This window comes from Anabrus simplex, chromosome 10 (genome assembly GCF_040414725.1).
Source record: "Anabrus simplex isolate iqAnaSimp1 chromosome 10, ASM4041472v1, whole genome shotgun sequence".
In the NCBI taxonomy this organism is placed as follows: Eukaryota; Metazoa; Arthropoda; class Insecta; order Orthoptera; family Tettigoniidae; genus Anabrus; species Anabrus simplex.
In genome coordinates this window covers 132305699-132324651 of record NC_090274.1, presented here as the reverse complement: position 1 = coordinate 132324651, position 18953 = coordinate 132305699, and positions in this window count along the sequence as shown.

Genomic DNA, 18953 nt, shown 5'->3' with positions numbered 1-18953 from the left:
TTATAATTTCAAACTTACAACCATGTCTGACCTCTATAGGTTGAAAGTTGGTTTCTTCCGAACATCGTAGCTTTAAGCTAATCTCTATTGATAAATAGTTATTCTCTTTAATCTGCATGGTGTTCAAGAGGTTAATCTTATAATTTTAAACTCACAGCAATCTCTGACCTCTATAGATTCAAACTTAGTTTCTTTCGAATATCGCAACTTTAGTCTATTAATAATTAGTCGTGCTCTTTAATCTACATGCTATAGAAGAGGTTAATCTTATAATTTCAAACTTACAGCAATGTCTGACCTCTATAGGTTGAAATTTAGTTTCTTCCGAACATCGTAACTTTAGTCTAATCGCTATTTATAAATAGTTGTGCTCTTTAATCCGCATGCTGTAGAAGAGGTTAATCTTATAATTTCAAACTTACAACCATGTCTGACCTCTATAGGTTGAAACTTGTTTTCTTCTGAACATCGCAACTTTAGTCTATTGATAAATATTTGTTTTCTTCAATCGTTATGCTATAGAAGAGGTTAATCTTATAATTTCAAACTCACAGCAATGTCTGACCTCTATAGGTTGAAACTGGGTTTCTTCCGAACATCGTAACTTTAGTCTATTGATAAATAGTTTGCTCTTTAATCCGCATGCTATAGAAGAGGTTAATCTTATAATTTCAAACTTACAACCATGTCTGACCTCTATAGGTTGAAACGTGGTTTCTTCCGAGCATTGCAACTTTAGTCCATTGATAAATAGTTTTCTTCTTCAATCCTCATGCTGGTTGACCGTTATTAATTAAATTTTCGTTTGTTCTTTGCGACTGACCTCTATAGGTTGAAACTTGTTTTCTTCTGAATATCGCAACTTTAGTCTATTGATAAATAGTTGTTTTCTTCAATCGTTATGCTATAGAAGAGGTTAATCTTATAATTTCAAACTCACAACAATGTCTGACCTCTATAGGTTGAAACTGGGCTTCTTCCGAACATCGTAACTTTAGTCTATTGAGAAATAGTTTGCTCTTTAATTCGCATGCTATAGAAGAGGTTAATCTTATAATTTCAAACTCACAGCAATGTCTGACCTCTATAGGTTGAAACCTGGTTTCTTCCGAACATCGTAACTTTAGTCTAATGATAAATAGTTTGCTCTTTAATCCACATGCTATAAAAGAGGTTAATCTTACAATTTCAAACTCACAGCAATGTCTGACCTCTATAGGTTGAAACTTGGTTTCTTCCGAACATCGCAACTTTATTCTATTGATAAATAGTTGTTCTCTTTAATCCACATGCTATAAAGAGGTTAATCTTACAATTTCAAACTCACAGCAATGTCTGACCTCTATAGGTTGAAACTTGGCTTCTTGTGAACATCGTAACTTTAGTCTATTGGTAAATAGTTTCCCTCTTCTATCCGCATGCTATAGAAGATATTAATCTTATAATTTCAAACTTACAGCAATGTCTGTCCTCTATAGGTTGAAATTTGGTTTCTTACGAACATCGTAAATTTAGTCTAATGATAAATAGTTGTTCGCTTTAATCGACATGCTATAGAAGATGTTAATCTTATAATTTCAAACTCACAGCAATGTCTGACCTGTACAGGTTCAAACTTGGTTTCTTCCGAACATTGCAACTTTAGTCTATTGATAAATAGTTGTCTTCGTCAATCCTCATGCTGGTTGACCGTTGTTAATTAAATTTTCGTTTGTTCTTTGCGACTGACCTCTATAGGTTGAAACTTGGTTTCTTCCGAACATCGTAACTTTAGTCTATTGATAAATAGTTGTCTTCTTCAATCCGCATGCTGTAGAAGAGGTTAATCTTATAATTTCAAACTCACAGCCATGTCTAACCTCTACAGGTTGAAACTTGGTTTCTTGTGAACATCGTAATTTTAGTCTATTGATAAATAGTTACCCTCTTCAATCCACATGCTGTAGAAGAGGTTAAGCTTATAATTTTAAACTCACAGCAATGTCCGACCTCTATAGGTTGAAACTTGGTTTCTTCCGAACATCGTAACTTTAGTCTATTGATAAATAGTTATTCTCTTCAATCCACATGCTGTAGAAGAGGTTAATCTTATAATTTCAAACTTACAACAATGTCTGACCTCTATAGGTTGAAACTTGGTTTCTTCCGGACATCGTAACTTTAGTCTATTGATAAATAGTTATTTTCTTCAATCCGCATGCTGTAGAAGAGGTTAATCTTATAATTTTAAACTTACAGCAATGTCCGACCTCTATAGGTTGAAACTTGGTTTCTTCCGATCATCGTAACTTTAGTCTAATCATAAATAGTTGTTCTCTTTAATCTACATGCTGTAGAGGAGGTTAATCTTATAATTTCAAACTTTCAGCAATGTCTGACCTCTATAGGTTGAAACTTGGTTTCTTCTGAACGTCGTAATTTTAGTCTAATCTCTATTGATACATAGTTGTTTTCTTAAATCCTCATGCTGGTTGACCGTTATTAATTAAATTTTCGCTTATTATTTGCGACTGACCTCTATTGGTTGAAAATTGGTTTCTTTCGAACATAGCAACTTTCGCCTAATCTCTATTGGTTGTTCTCTTTTCAGATGTTCCCCTGCTGTGTGGAATGCATTGTAACGTTTACAAGGCGACATAACTTCATGCGCCATGTGAAATCAAAACACCCTAGCATAACATCTGCTTTATGTAAAGTTTGTAGTGTGTATTTCACTAACGTAGAGTGATACGAGGCTCATTTAGTAGAAGCGCATGAGGTATCTACTTGCAACTATAACCCTCAGGTAATAGGAGAAAAGCGTAAAAACGGATGTAGCTCTAGAAAGTACTAGCAGTAAAAACCTAGAAAAAATCATGAGCTTCAAACTATTCACTGCGAGCACTGTAACACTGATGTACCATCTTCACATTTTCAGGGTCACTTACGGAGTAATGCGCATAAAAATAATGCCTGTAGAAGTGGTAGTAACACAAACATCGAGGAAATTAATACAGCATTTAAAAGTAGGATTTCTAGTTGCAGAATTCGTGCTAGTCAAAAGTTTCAGAGTACTGAACACTTTTTAAATTGCATTCAACCGGATATACAACAGCTTCTTGCTAAAACTTTGTCCAATCATAATTTATTTAAAGTTAATTTTGAACTTTTCGCCTTGTACATTAAATGCACGGATGAATCCGAAATAACGGACATTAAATCGTTTAATACGAAAAATTTCGTCATATATCAGTCGACTAATTTCGGTGATGTACTTAGGGATGTCTCGAACATTATTTCAACTAAGAGCGAGGAATTTCAGGAAAAGGAATCAGGGTGGGCTTTAGTTGAAATAATGTATCTAGAAGTTAACATCAGTAAGTACAATCCCATGCAAGGTTCATCGTACATCGAGCTGCCGACATGGATTCAGCAAACAAAAGCTGTTGTAAACATCCAAAACAATGACGAAGCATGTTTTGCATGGGCCATGATGTCGGCTTTAAATCCTGTGAAATCGAATGTAGCGTATAGAACATCATCGTATGTACACTATTCAACGCAACTAAATTTCGATAGTATAGATTTTCCTATGCAGTCAAAGGATATTAAGCGCTTTGAAGAACTAAATAACATTAGCATGAATGTGTATGGTGTAGATAAAAAGTCTGTAGTAGGTCCTCTGTATTATACATGTCATAAGAAGTGTACTCATGTTAACTTACTCTATATCGAAAACAGTGAGTATAGCCACTTTTGCTGGATTAAAAATCTGACTAGAATTATTGGTAGTCAGTTGTCAAACAGGTGTAACAAAAAGTGGCTATGTGATGGATGCTTCCGGTATTTTAAAACTGAAGATAAGTTGACGAACCATTCCAAGAATGACTGCAATCATGTACGTACAGAGATACCTACTACGGGCAATGATGTTTTAAAATTTACAAATTATGACAAGCAGATGTGGGTACCTTTCGTGATTTACGCAGACTTTGAAGCCATCCTCAAGCCATGCAGCACATGCTCACCTAATCCTAACAACTCTTTCACTAATACTACGCACATGCGTATTACATCAAGTGTAGTTATGATAGTACGCTTAACAAGTTAGAGCTGTATCGAGGACCTGATGCTGCTAAAGTATTTTTAGAAAAAACTTGAAAGTGATGCAGTACGTCTTGGTCGTATTCTAAATAGTAATATTCCTATGAAGCCACTCACCGAAACTCAGTTATATGATCATGAACGTGCTACAAAAGTGTGGCATTTGTGATGGGGAATTTTCCGAAAATGACCCTAAAGTTTTTGATCATGATCATTTAACTGGTTTCTACAGATGTGCCGCTCATAGTAGCTGTAATCTGAAGTACAGAGTTCCAAAATTTATCCCTGTAATTTTTCATAACTTATCTGGTTACGACTCACATTTCATCATTTCACAATTTGGAGCTTCAGATGAAAAAGTAGATATAATCCCTCAGAATAAAGTGCGGTACATTGCATTTGCAAAGTCTGTAAAAGTAGATGAGGAGCATTCTATAAAACTGAGATTCCTTGACTCGTTTCGCTTCATGGCGAGTAGCCTCGATAAACTTTCTAGGCTGTTCTAGTCATTTACAGCCAGAACAATTTACGGAAATTCGAGGCGTTTTTTTCCTGAAGAAGCGCAATTTAATTTACTTCGGCGTAAGGGTGTTTTTTGTTATGAATATCTTGACTGCTTAGAACGCCTCTAAGGACGTGCTTTACCATTGAAACAATCATTCTACAGCTCGCTGAATTCAGCGGATATTAGTGAAGATGACTATTTACACGCACAACATATCTGGGAGCAGTTCCACATTCAAACGCTAGGTGAATACTCCGACTTATATTTAAAGACGGATGTACTTTTGTTAGCTGATGTTTTCGAAAATTTTCGCTGTGTTTGCAAGAAAACCTACAGCCTTGACCCATGTCAGTATTTTACAGCGCCTGGGTTAAGTTGGGGTGCCATGTAAAAATACACGCTGGTGAATTTGGAACTGCTAACTGATATTGATATGGTGCACTTTATAAAATCGTCTATTCGAGGCGGTCTAAGTGAGTGCAGTGGGCGGTATTCCAAGGCAAATAATAAGTACATGCTGAGTTTCGAGTCTAGTCAGGAATCTCAGTATATTGTTTATCTCGATGCTAATAATCAGTATGTGTGGGCGATGAGTCAGCATCTACCGGTGAGTGGTTTCCGCTGGCTAACGCAGTGCGAAATTGATGCTTTACAGCTGCACGCCCTAGGCGATGAAGCTGATAAAGGCTATTTCCTCGAAGTTGACTTACAGTATCCTAAAGAGTTACATACTTCTCATAATGACTTACCGTTCTGCCCTGAAAATATGAAGCCCCGTACATCGCATCAACCTCGAAAATGCTAATTGCTAATTTGTATGATAAATCTAAGTATATCATTCATTACCGAAATTTAAAACAGTGTTTGCAGCATGGTTTGAAGTTATCCAAAATTCATCGCGTACTAGAATTTAATCAGTCACCGTGGCTAAAGCCATATATCGATCTGAACAATAATTTAAGAACAAATGCAGTTAACGAGTTTGATAACATTTCTACAAAGCTCATGAATAACAGTGTGTTTGGTAGGACTATGGAAAATGTTGATAAATGCGTTGATGTAAAATTGATTACAGACTGGAAAAATATTAAGAAAAGATATGGTGCTAACTATTTAATAAGTAAACCAAATTTCCACAGCTGTACCATCATACATGAGAATTTAGTTATTATACAGATGAATCGTGTTAAGGTTAAGTACGACAAACCTACCTACGTCGGCTTTGCAGTACTTTAATTGGCTAAAACACTCATGTATGAATTCCATTACGATTATATGATGAAGAAGTACGCGCATAATGCGCAATTGCTCTACACAGATACCGATTCGTTTATTTATCAAATCAAAACTGATGACTATTACAATTATATAAAGCCAGACTTGGGTAGGTTTGATACTACTAACTATCCTGCAAATAATCTAAATCATCTACCGCTAGTGAACAAAAAGGTTCTAGGTAAAATGAAAGATGAATGTGCTGGAAATATTATCGATTCATTTGTAGGTACTAAATCAAGTCATATTGCATAAAACTCTTAAATGAACTACAAATAAAGAGATTGAAGGGGGTTAAAAGAATGTAGTTCAGAATCAGCTAAGTTTTGAAAACTATAACAATTGCATTAAAAGTAATCCACCTATTTTGCATAAGTAAATGTCTGTCATTAGAAGCAAGAGGCACAAGTTGTACACTCATTTAATTAGTAAGGTAGCCCTTAATAATGATGATTTCAAACGGTTTGTCATTCCAAATTCTACCAACACTCTAGCCTGGGGGCATAGTAGTATTGATAGGTACTACTTTACATAAAGCAGGTGTGTGTAAAAAACATTATGCTAGAGGTGTGTACTTTGTAATATATACGTAAAGCATCTTACATCACAATTCACTGTATAAATTGTATAAAGATAGGGAGAGATACGCTGAGAGCGTAGTACGGCAAGTTTAAACTTATACATTCAAGAATTGTGTCGAGAATAGGAGAAGTGCGCAAACATCACTAGGGTAAAATGATTCGAGATAAAACTTGTACATATAAGATGTAAATAAATAATGTAGAATTGACATATTCTTTTATTTTAGGTTAGGTATTACATTCCTCCCGCTCCTTATTAGCAAGATAGAGTTTTGTTCAATAGTATATCACTCAAGGAAGAAGAGTAAGTATGTCAAGAAAGAAGGTGATGAGCAGATTCGTAAGTATGTTTTCGTCTATCTCACGTTGAGAAAAGCAATATCAGCAACATCGAACTCTAGTATGTGTTCAAGTCTAAACTTGCAATACTCTTGCTTTTGCGTTGCACGTTCGATAGAGATGTACCTTGATAGAGGAGGAAGAGCAGCTTAGTAAGATGTTGGGAAGATATTTTTTTCTTTCTAAACAGTGCTCGATTCTAGTCATGCAATGCAGTGTTCAACAACGTCGAACTATAAACAGTAGTATGTGTTCAAATCTAAACTTGTAGGTACGCGATATACGTGCTGTCTTATGTGTAAGATCGCGTTGTATGTTCGATAAAGCTATAACACGACGCTCTCTTGGCAGCTTTTCAAATTGCCCGCACGATAGCAGCACGATGCTCTCTTGATTAAAGATGGCGGAAGACAGCTGTCAAAAAAGCACGTGGGTTTGTAAAGCACGTGGAATTCGCCACCACAACAAAGATGGCAGCACGGTGTTCTGTTCATTAAAGATGGCGGATGACAGCTAACAAAATTGCCCGCATGAGGGTAGCACGGTGCTCTGTTCATTAAAGATGGGGGATGACAGCTGACGAAATTACCCGCATGATAGCAGCACGACGCTCTCTAGATTAAAGATGGCGGATGACAAAAAGCACGTGGCTTTGTAAAGCATGTAGAATTTACCGCCACCGCATTTCAGCTTAAGATTGCAGCACTGTGCTCTGTATATTAAAGATGGCGGATGACAGCTGACGAATTTGCCCGCATGATAGCAGCACGGTGCTCTCTTGATTAAAGATGGCGGATGACAGCTGTCAGAAAAAAGCACGTGAGTTTGTTTCCAAACAAGAGCACGTAGAATTTGCAACCGCCACGAAGAGGGCAGCACGGTCCTCTCTGGATTAAAGATGGCGGATGGCAAAAGCACGTAAGTTTGTAAAGCACTTCGAATTTACCGCCACCATATAGAGTGCAGCACGGCGCTCTCTTGATTAAAGATGGCGGATGACAGCTGTCAAAAAAGCACGTGGCTTTGTTTACCGATTCAAATCTCGCGCTAGTGGGGTTAAGTTGGTAGCACTGAGGTTTAGGCCCGTTAAAATAGCAGCACTGCGGATGACAGGTGACGAATTTGCAGCTACTGCGATAAAGAGGGCAGCACGGTGCTCTGTAGTTTAAAGATGGCGGATGACAGCTGTCAAAAAGCACGTGGATATGTTTACAAATTCAAATCTCGCGCTACTGAGGTTAAGTTGGTAGCACTGGGGTTTAGGCCCGTCAAGATGGCAGTACTGAGGTTAGCGATGCGTTGTTGTCTGTCAAAAAGCACGTGGCTTTGTTTACCGATTCAAATCTCGCGCTAGTGAGGTTAAGTTGGTAGCACTGAGGTTTAGGCCCGTCAAGATGGCAGTACTGAGATTAGCGATGCGTTGTTGTCTGTCAAAAAGCACGTGGATTTGTTTACCAATTCATTTCTCGCGCTTGTGAGGTTAAGTTGGTACCACTGAGTTTTAGGCCCGTCAAGATGGCAGCAGTGAGGTTAGCTATGCGTCGTTGTCGATGACAGCTGTCAAAAGCACGTGGCTTTGTTTACAAATTCAAATCTCGCGCCAAAATTCAAATTTCCCGCCAAAATTCAAATTTCCCGCGGGAGGCGGAGGCCTCTCCCGAGAGCCGGAGGAGGAGGCGGCGGCAGAACTGTCCTATTATACTACTTGCATAATAACTTACAACTCCCTTTGAAGGAGGTTATTCAAAATGAAATCAAGAAAATTAACCAAAAGAGAAGGTAAAACATCCCAACCAAGTAATGCAAAATAACATCAATGACAGAAGGCGACAGAGGAAACTTGAAAATTGACAAGTCTGCAAGATGCGTAAACAAGGCATATGCACACAAGAATAAAATGCAATTCACCATTACAAATAAAACAGAAGAAATACGCAACGTAGGACTTATCAATACACATCCTCTTGTCTCAACAATGGCGTAACCGTTATAAGATGATCCAACAACAGCAATAACAAGAATAAAGTTACGAGAAACTGAATAAATTCATAACGTTAAAAAGAATGAGGCCCCAAAAAGGATAATAACAGCTTCAATATTACGCAGAAAATAAATGGGTTAGCTACTGAAGGAACATAAGTGTAATAATATTACCAAGAAATGAGTTTACGTAGTACACAGTTGAGTACTTCAAATTTAAATATTAATAATGGTAATAATATGCTCACCAGCACCCGGCCGCGAGACTTTATCTTCACGGATGGTTCTAGAATTCGAGAAAATGTTGGTTGCTCCTTCGTCACTGAAGTTATGAGCATGAAGATCTCGCTTCTCAGTGTATGTAGCGCGTATACTGCGGAGTTTACGCCATCTTAGAAGCTCTGCAGTTTGCACTGGCTGACGAAAGAAACCATTTTCTCATGTACACCGACTCCTTAAAGTCGCTGCAGTCTATTGACACCTATTTCTCGCAAAACCCTCTGGTGCAGCAGATTCATGACCTTCTACCCTTGTTATGTGATGCTGGCACCAGAATCACTTTCACGTGGCTTCAAGCCACGTTGGGATTGCGGGAAACGAACTTCCGGATAAAGTTGCAAAGGAAGTGGGACTTTTACCTCGGAGACCTATGAACGTACCTCCTAAAGATATTTCTCCTCAGCTACGTCAAACCATCTTGGCGTCCTGGGAATCGGAGTTGCTAGCTATCCGAACTCGTAACAAGTGGCGTCCTCTTTCCGGCCTTCACGGAGATTATGTATGCTGAGGATACGTCACGGACGATTTACGCACTCTCATCTACTAAAGAGGGAAGACGCCCCCAATATGTTCTTGTCGTGTCGACTACACCGTGGCCCACATCCTCACAGACTGCGCCGATCTCTCTGATCTAACACGGAGCCTCGGCCTGCAGGAAACCCTCCAACGCTGGTGATCTCGTCATTCGCTTCATGTGCGACCGGGGACTATTCAATGTTGTGTAAACTGCAAGTGTTCTGTTACTCAGGGATCTCAGGTTCCCTTTTAATACGTTAGTGATTTTTCGGCTAAATTCAATATTTTTTTGTTTTATTTAGTACTTCGTTTCGAAAACCCTTCGTTGAATAAATTATGTTGTTTTATTTTAAATACCTTTTCCACTTAATTTGTTCACACAGTGACGGACGAGCGGGGTGAAGGGTGACCGGAGTGAGTCACATGATCTTCTATACTCACACTATTGTTCTCACGTGCAAGAGGCTGGCCTGCAACCTGTTGAGCATAATCACTTGTATGTTAGAAATGCGCCTACAAGCCCTGGTCTCACTTTAGTGGACTTTTTCTTCTGATCATACATAACGACCGTCAACTGTGAGCATAAGTACCTCTGATTTCTGCAGTCCCATGATACCCCAGTACCGCTAGTATATTTTCCCTTGCTACTCTGACATTGCGTTCTCCATATCTGCGAAACATAAAGCTATCTGCTCCTGTCCTTGCATTGTTCCTAGAATGGCTCTTAAAAGGAGGGTCGAAGGCATGTACTTGTCTACAGACAAATAAATACGAAATTATAAACTAGTGTTAACTGAGTGTCAAGAAGAGGATATGGGAAAAAGATTCTACGGACTGACACCGAAATGTGGGTGCTGTCTAGTTGCTTGACTACTACTGCTGCTGCTGCGAAAGTCAGCTCTATTCCGTATGTCAAGAATATCGGACAAGATCGACGGTCGTCAAGGACTTATTCTAAGGCGTTCGATCCTATGCCACATGACACCTTCCTTTACAAGTTAGCGCATACGGATATTGACATTAGAGTTGTGAAATGAATACGGTAACATCTCAACGGCAGAACTCAGAGGGTGCGCACGCGAGAAGCGCTATCTTCTTCAATAAACGTTACGTCTGGTGTGGCTCAGTGTAGCGTTATTGGGCCAACTCTTTTCATACTTTTCATGAATAATATGCCTGATTCGATAAAATCGGAAGTGTGCCTCTTTGCTTATGATTGCGTCGTATACCAGGAGATAAAGACAGAGGACGACGAACTATTGCTTCAGCAGGAATTAGATACGATTGAAAAATGGGCGCGTGAATGTCGAAGAAAGTCCACAGCTGAAAAGCAAGAAATTGATTTTTAGTAAAACCAAAACAAACAAAAATATGGGAAAGAGGGATTATGAACTAGGAGGGGAAAGTGTTGTAGAAGTTGATAATTGTAAGCACTTAGGTGTTACTATTAGAAAAGACCTAAACTGGTCAGGACAAGTTTAAAATGTAGTTAAGAAATCCTGGAGATCATTACATATTATAAAGCGTATTCTCAAAAAAGCTACTTGTGGTGAAAAAAGTAAAGCTTATAACTGTTCAGTAAGACCGAATCTGCGTTTACAATACGTACAGGGTAGGTTTAATAAATTCCCTAGAAAAATTTCAAAGAAGAGGGATGCGTTTCGTAACTGCGAATGGGACGAATACCATTAATTGGGAAAGTCTTGAATCCAGAAGAACTAGAGCACGCCTGTATTGTCTTTATAAGAGGTACATCAGAGGGACTGCCTGGAGTAGTATTAGGAATAGGTTTGAACCTTCCTCGTACTTATAGAGAAAGGATCACAAGCTCTAATGTTAAGGGCCAGGAAGCATCATACGCATGTGGGCAAGTTTTCCTTCGTAAACAGGACCAAACGGGATTGGAACAAATTACCTGCATTATACTCCGTTCCGGTATCAACATATTTAAGAAGATCATTAATGCTAGTGTGAAAAGTAAAAGTTGTAAATTACGGACAATGAATTTGTGATTTTCTGCTTGATTTAGAATGTTAAACTAATTGTACTTCTTTCCAGGGAATTGCTTGTTCTACTCGTGTTGCTGTTACGATTGCCACCGGGATATTAATCACACCCAACATAGAGGATGTTGTACTTCCTCTGAAGACAATAATAGTAGTACGAGCTATGTACGTTAGAAGCAGCCGAGCGACACCGGCCACGCGACCATGACGTTACGAGCACGTGGTCTTGTTTGTAAACAAGCTGTGGATTGTCGTGGAATTTAAACAAGAGAACGTCGCTAACCTCACTGCTTCCATCTCGACAGGTTCTAACCCCGTAGGCGCGGAATTTGAATAAGGCACAGTTATCACTTTGACGGGTCCTAACCTTACTTTTTTAGCCACATGGGCGCGTAATTTAAAAAGTGAACATGACTAACCTCACAACCGTCAACTTTACAGATCCTATCCACGTGCACTGGTTTGGCGCGGAATTTAAACAAGTGAACGTGGGTAACCTCACAGCGGTCATCTTGTCAGGTCCTAACCACATGCACTAGTTTCGGCGCAGATTTTGAAAAAGTGCGCATGACTAACCTCACAGCTGTCATCTTGACTGGACTTAGCCACATGCTTTGTTGTGGCGCGGAATTTTGAACGATCACTAACCTCACATCTGTTATCTTGGCGAGACATAGACACGTGCGGTTTGATCTTGGAGGGGCTTAACCTTAGAGGTCTCTAGCTTTTAAGGCTAGCTGCCCTTCTCGACAGGACCCTTTCCGACACCGTCTTAGAGGAGTCTAAATTCAGAGAATTATTTTAAGGCTAGCTGCCCTTCTCGACATGTCCCTTCCTGTTACTATCTTAGAGGCAACATTACGGAAGTCGGCTCAATCTCTCCTCCTCCTCCTCACAGTTTTACCGTTATCCGACACCGTCGTTTACAGACAGATGCTCCTGCTCCACTAGATGGCCCTCCCCATTTATTATTTTTTGAGAGGAAGCCTAACTGCACCGTTGCTAAGGCTTTACGTCGCCATCCGACGCGTAACTTGAACAAGACAAAACATGTTGACAATCTGTACAGGTTCAATCCTGTTTCAGAAGATCGGAAAAAAGCATTGTGCTGTGCCCTCTACCAAGAGCAAAAATTTGTGTGTGTTTAGAACATATATTGTCTGTTCTTATCTTACAGTAACAATTTGAATAAACAGCATATATTCCTAACGTGTTCAGATCAAAACTTGACTTGATTTTAAATATATGTTAGAAGGAGGCCACACGGAATCTTGTTGATAAAACATGAGAAACTAACAAGCAGACAGATTATGATTGCATAGAATAAAACTACCTCTCTCTCCTTATTTTGCGAATATATACCAAAATTATGACGCAAACAGAATAAAAATCATGGATTCGAACTCTAATCCCTCTGTTAAATAAAAAATCAATCACATGAAACAGAAAAATCTGTATTACCCATACAGATTCGAACTCAGATCTCACTGATTTAGTCACCATAACAGAATACAAAATCATCTGTTCGAACCCTGTTCTCTCTGTTTATCGTTAGAATATAAAATCTCTAATACATGCAACATATAGAATCGACTCCTGATTTCTCTGATTAATGCTAGAGTAAAAATATCCTAATCCTTATTTCGTGTGCTGTCTACACATAATTCATGACACAAACACACATTTTCCGTAAAAATTTCATGCATGGAATCGAACACTGAAACTCTATAACATGTAAGATAACAGACTATACATGTTAACAAACGCACTACTACAACACTCTCTATCGTAAACCACATGCAAAATACGGAATGCTGTGAGCTAGCCTTACACACATATTTTATGACTACGCGCAAACACACACACACACACACACGTCTTTTAATTCACTGCACACTTTATTCACTGTTATGGCAATTTTATTTTGTTAGTATTTAATTTTGATTACCTGAGATACTTACATGTGGAAAGGGAGGGAGGAAGAGATTAAATCATATATATATTAAGTATTTTGTATGCGGCTGTGTGCTCTCTGCATGATGCCATGGAAAAATGAACGAGGCGCACAGTGCGGTCCTGGTTGTTCACTGACGCGACCGGATGTGATATCTGAGGAACACACGGGCAGTACCTGACACGAGCAAGGCAGACCTTCTGTTCTATTATTATTATAATAAATTGCTCTTATCGTTATAATTGTCATAATATGTCTGTAGCAGTATAATTGGAGAGTTCGGCCAACTCCTAATCCTCCGGCTCCAAGGGGCCTGCTCCTCCACCTCCCGAGGGGCCTTACCAGGGGCCCACTCCCCCTCCTCCTCCCCTCGGGAACCTTCCCAGGGGCCTGCTCCTCCTCCCGCGGGAAATTTTAATTGGTAAACAAAGCCACGTGCTTTTTTCGACAGCCACGTGCTTTTCGACAGACAACAACGCATCGATAACCTCAGTACTGCCATCTTCACGGGCCTAAACCTCAGTGCTACCAACTTAACCTAACTAGCGCGAGATTTGAATCGGTAAACAAATCCACGTGCTTTTTGACAGCCACGTGCTTTTTGACAGACAACAACGTATCGCAAACCTCAGTGCTGCCATCTTGACGGGCCTAAACCTTAGTGCTGCCAACTTAACCTTACTAGCGCGAGATTTGAATCGGTAAACAAATCTACGTGCAGCTGTCATCCGCCATCTTTAATCAAGAGAGCACCGTGCTGCCCTCTTGCAAGTAATTTCGTCAGCTGTCATCCTCCATCTTTAATCTACAGAGTACCGTGCTGCCCTCTTTATGGCTACTACCTTAAGCACGTAGTAGCGGGCAATTTGAAAACTTCCGTCAGCTGTTATCAACTATCTTTAATCAGGAGAGCACATTGCTGCACTCTTCAGCTACTTACCTTTGAAATGTGGTGGCGGCAAATTCCACGTGCTCTTGTTTGGAAACAAACCTACATGCTATTTTGACAGCTGTCATCCGCCATCTTTAATCAACAGAGCACTGTGCTGCTATCATGCGAGCAATTTCGTCACCTGTCATCCGCCATCTTTAAACTACAGAACACCGTGCTGCCCTCTTTATGGCATGTAGTAGCGGGCAATTTCGTCACCTGTCATCCGCCATCTTTAATCAACAGAGCACCGTGCTACTATCATGCGGGCAATTTCGTCAGCTGTCATCCGCCGTCTTTAAACGACAGAACACCGTGCTGTTATGGCATGTAGTAGCGGGCAATTTCTTCAGCTGTCATCCGCCATCTTTAATCTACAGAGCACCGTGCTGCCCTCTTGCGGGTAATTTCGTTAGCTGTCATCCGCCATCATTAAACTACAGGGCACCGTACCGCACTCTTTGTGGTGGCGGCAAATTCCACATCCGCCATCTTTAATCTACAGAGCACCGTGCCGCACTCTTTGTGGTGGCGGCAAATTCACATCTGCCATCTTTAATCTACAGAGCATCGTGCCGCACTCTTTGTGGTGGCGGACAATTTAAAAGAACATGTCAAGGAAAACCTTTGTTCTAAGAGAAAAAAGAAAAAAATAATATGACTACATTTCTGAACGGCTTGGGTAAGATAGCGATTGTTATAACCTCCTTTTCCCTGCTCTGTCAAGGCGTAGCTTTATCGAATACTTGAAGATTATATTACAAAAGGAATGATTAAGAATATAATCGAACGCTGTACTCGATACAACATATGATCAGAACATCGATTGATCCCCCTCGTGTGTGCTTCTACAATTGTAGGGGGCTAACCCTGGTTACCCTCTTCAATTGAAGATCCTCTTCGTGGTGAGGGGGACTAGTAGCTACTTTCTTGCGATGCCGAATGGAGCCCCATTGGGTAACTGTTCGGTATACAAGGAGGAGGAAGCTAAAACACCGCCCATCCCTAAGGTGTAATGCGACCCGTGCCGATGGGGTGCATGGCATATGGGAGATGTGTCTTGAATGTAGCCTTCGAGATACTTGGCGCCCTGTCGAAGTAAGTAGCCTTACCCAGGTATGCGGGGCTCTGCCTGGGCGGACATACATTTCCCTAGCTACTCGTGGGACTTGAATGAATACGGTAGCCATCCTTAAACCGGATAGCTCTTCTGGAGCCTCCGAGAGAAACACTACAACAACAACAACCGAAGGTCTTCGGAGATACCCTCGGATAGTTCATCTTCGACAGTTAGAGGGCTCACTCAAGAGGTGGGCAATCTACAGGTCCAGAAGAAGAAGAAACAGCGCTCTGGCGCTGAGAAAAGGAGATATAAGAAGGCCTTAAAGGTCCGGGAGCAGGCCAAAGAGGGCTTAACTCCGGGAGCTGAAGGGCCTTCTAATACCACGACAGTAACAACTATGGGGGGATCCAATGGGCACAAGAGGCAGGACCCTGAAAAGGCCCCTGCTTCTAGGACACAGAGGACCCCACCCACCAAGATGCCAGCGGGGAAACGACTTCTGTCGGGGGCAACCCCAGAAGAAGACCTACAGACCCGCAAAAAACCCAAGGTGGAATATGCCAGGATAGCTAAAGCTGGGATCAGGATGGCCATAGTACCTGTAGGATATCCTGACCAGCAGCTAACCGAGAAACAGGTGGAAGCTGTGGAAGAGGCTATCACCAATCTGATAGATGAGCTTCCGGAGCAGGTGCCCATTAAGCCTCAGTTCCTGGATTGCTATCTGTCGAGAGGTGCGGCCGTCATTATAGCAGAAAACGACGAGACAGTAGCATGGCTTTCCAGTCTTGTTACAGGTATACAACCGTGGCAAGGAGCCAGGCTTACAATTGTGGGCATGGATAAACTTCTTTCCTACAAGAGAGTGATGGTCTGGATACCAGGACAACCAAAGGACAGTAATGTCCTTTGGGGAAGAATGGCACGCCAGAACCATGGCTTAAATCCCACCAGCTGGAGGATCTACGACCGCAAGGAGGAGAAGAGAGGTGTCCGACTTTTGGTCAGCATGGACTCCAGAGACGTGGAGAAAGTGGTGGGGAAGATGATCTTCTGCGGGGTGCATGTGGCTACCTTCACCTTGGTGGAGGGCAAGCGTGACAAGCAGAGGACCAACCCCACCACAGACAATACCGAGACCAACAGTGGCGAAGAGCGGGAGCCCGGACAGGAACCTGTTCCAGCCAAGCCTCAAGACTCATCGCGGGAGACGGAGCAGCATAAGGTAAAGTATTGCATGAAGGTAAGAATGATTACTTTCATACAAGCAAATATACAACATTGCATAGCAACCTCTAGGTTACTTATTAGAAGTATCCAGAAGGGCAGGTTTTCGGTCGCTCTGATACAAGAATCCTGGCATAGACAGGGGCATATCATGGGACTAAAATGTGCAGGTTTCACTTCATTCAGTGGAGTAGCAGAGGAGAAGCCTAGAGCATGTATACTCGTTACAGATCACAACACCTGGGCTATACCAGGCTTCATTACTAGAGACCTAGTAGCAGTCCTAATGAGATATGAAGAGGGCGGACAGCCAAAAGACTTGGTTGTCTGCTCTGCATATTTCCCAGGAGACTCTGAATCTCCAACCCCGCCGGAGGAGTTCACGAGACTGGTGATATACTGTAGGAAACAGGGATTAAACCTCATAGTAGGATGTGACGCCAATGTTCATCACAGCATTTGGGGAAGTAAATATACAAACCGAAGGGGAGAGCTCCTCACAGAATTTCTATGTACAACTGATCTTGAGATCATGAACATTGGTGATACCCCTACCTTCATTAATAATAGGAGTGAGGGGATCATACATCTTACCCTGGGTTCCATGAGAATCATACAGAAATTTAAAGACGGGAAGGTTTCTTTGGAGCCTTCCTTGTCAGATCATAGACACATTGTGTTTTATATAGAGGGCTCCCTCGAGATCCCGTCTTATAGAAACCCTAGACGAACCTATTGGACGTCTTTTATGGAGGACGTGAGGAGTGGACTGGAGGGAGAAACCCCAAATATAATTAAAAACAAAGAGGAGCTGGAGCTCAGTGTGAGTTTTCTCACACGGACACTGGTTTACTCTTATGAATTAAACTGCCCTATTGTAAAGGCAAAAAGAGTAACAGGAAGCTTCAAGTGGAATAGTTGTCTTGAACACCTGAGGAGAAATACACGAAGGCTCTGGAATAAATACAGGAAACTTCAGGATCAAGAAAGCCTAGATTCTTACAAAGAATCACAAAGAAGGTACAAGTCAGAAGTCAAAAAGGCTTCTAGGTAATCTTGGAGACAGTTTTGTGACTCCATTGAAAGTCAACATGAAGCGGCAAGGCTTCATAAAATTTTAACCTTGGATAGAAGGGCAAGGCTGGGCTCACTGGAGTCGCCTTCGGGTGGATACACATCCACAGAGAGGGAGACCCTGAACTTACTGCTTGATGCCCACTTTTCAGGTTCGTTAATCACGAATAGTGAGGTAGAATCGAGCGGATCCCTTCAGACCCGATAAAAGTGGCTGGAAGGAAGCCGCAGAGATTGTTACCCCAAGAAGGGTTAAGTGGGCATTAGAATCCTTTGCCCCTTACAAAAGCCCAGGGGTGGATGGGATCTTCCCGGCACTTCTTCAGGAAGCGGGGGGGGGTCCTCATACCATACCTGGTCAGAATCTTTAGAGACTGTCTCACTGTGGGGTACGTGTACTCCTTGTGGCGTCAGGCGAAGGTGGTATATATACCCAAACCCGGAAGGTCTTCATATACAAGACCTAAGGATTATAGACCCATTAGTCTAACGTCTTTTCTACTTAAGACCTTAGAAAGACTGGTGGATAGACATATCAGGGTGAAAGTATTAAGAGACTTTCCCCTGCATTTTCATCAACATGCATATCAACCATGGAAGTCGGTTGAGACGGCACTACACCAGCTAGTTTCTAGGCTGGAGAGTGCCTTGGATCAACAACAACTTGCCATGGTTGTATTCCTAGATATAGAAAGGGCCTTTACTTATACATCTTTGGGCTCCATAGAACGTAGTCTAGAGAGAAGAGGAGTGAGCAGCATGCTCATAAAATCGATTATGGCCTCATTGCAGGGCCGTCAAGTTCTGTTTACCTTCAACGCTGTAATGTTGAGAGCTAAAATAGACAGGAGGTGTCCACAGGGAGGAGTATTATCACCAACATTACGGTGTCTTGTAGTGGACGAACTACTTACCAGGTTAAATGTTGGAGGAATATACGCCCAAGGCTATGCAGACGACATAAGCCTGATGGCGGTAGGAAATTTCCCCAGCACGGTTTCCGAGCTCGTACAGAGCTCTCTACGTAAGGTGGAAAGATGGTGCCACGAGACAGACTTGTCGGCTAATCGCGATAAGACGGAGCTCGTGGTATTTACCAGGAGGAGGAGGCTAGACGGACTGTCAGAGCCTTTCCTATTT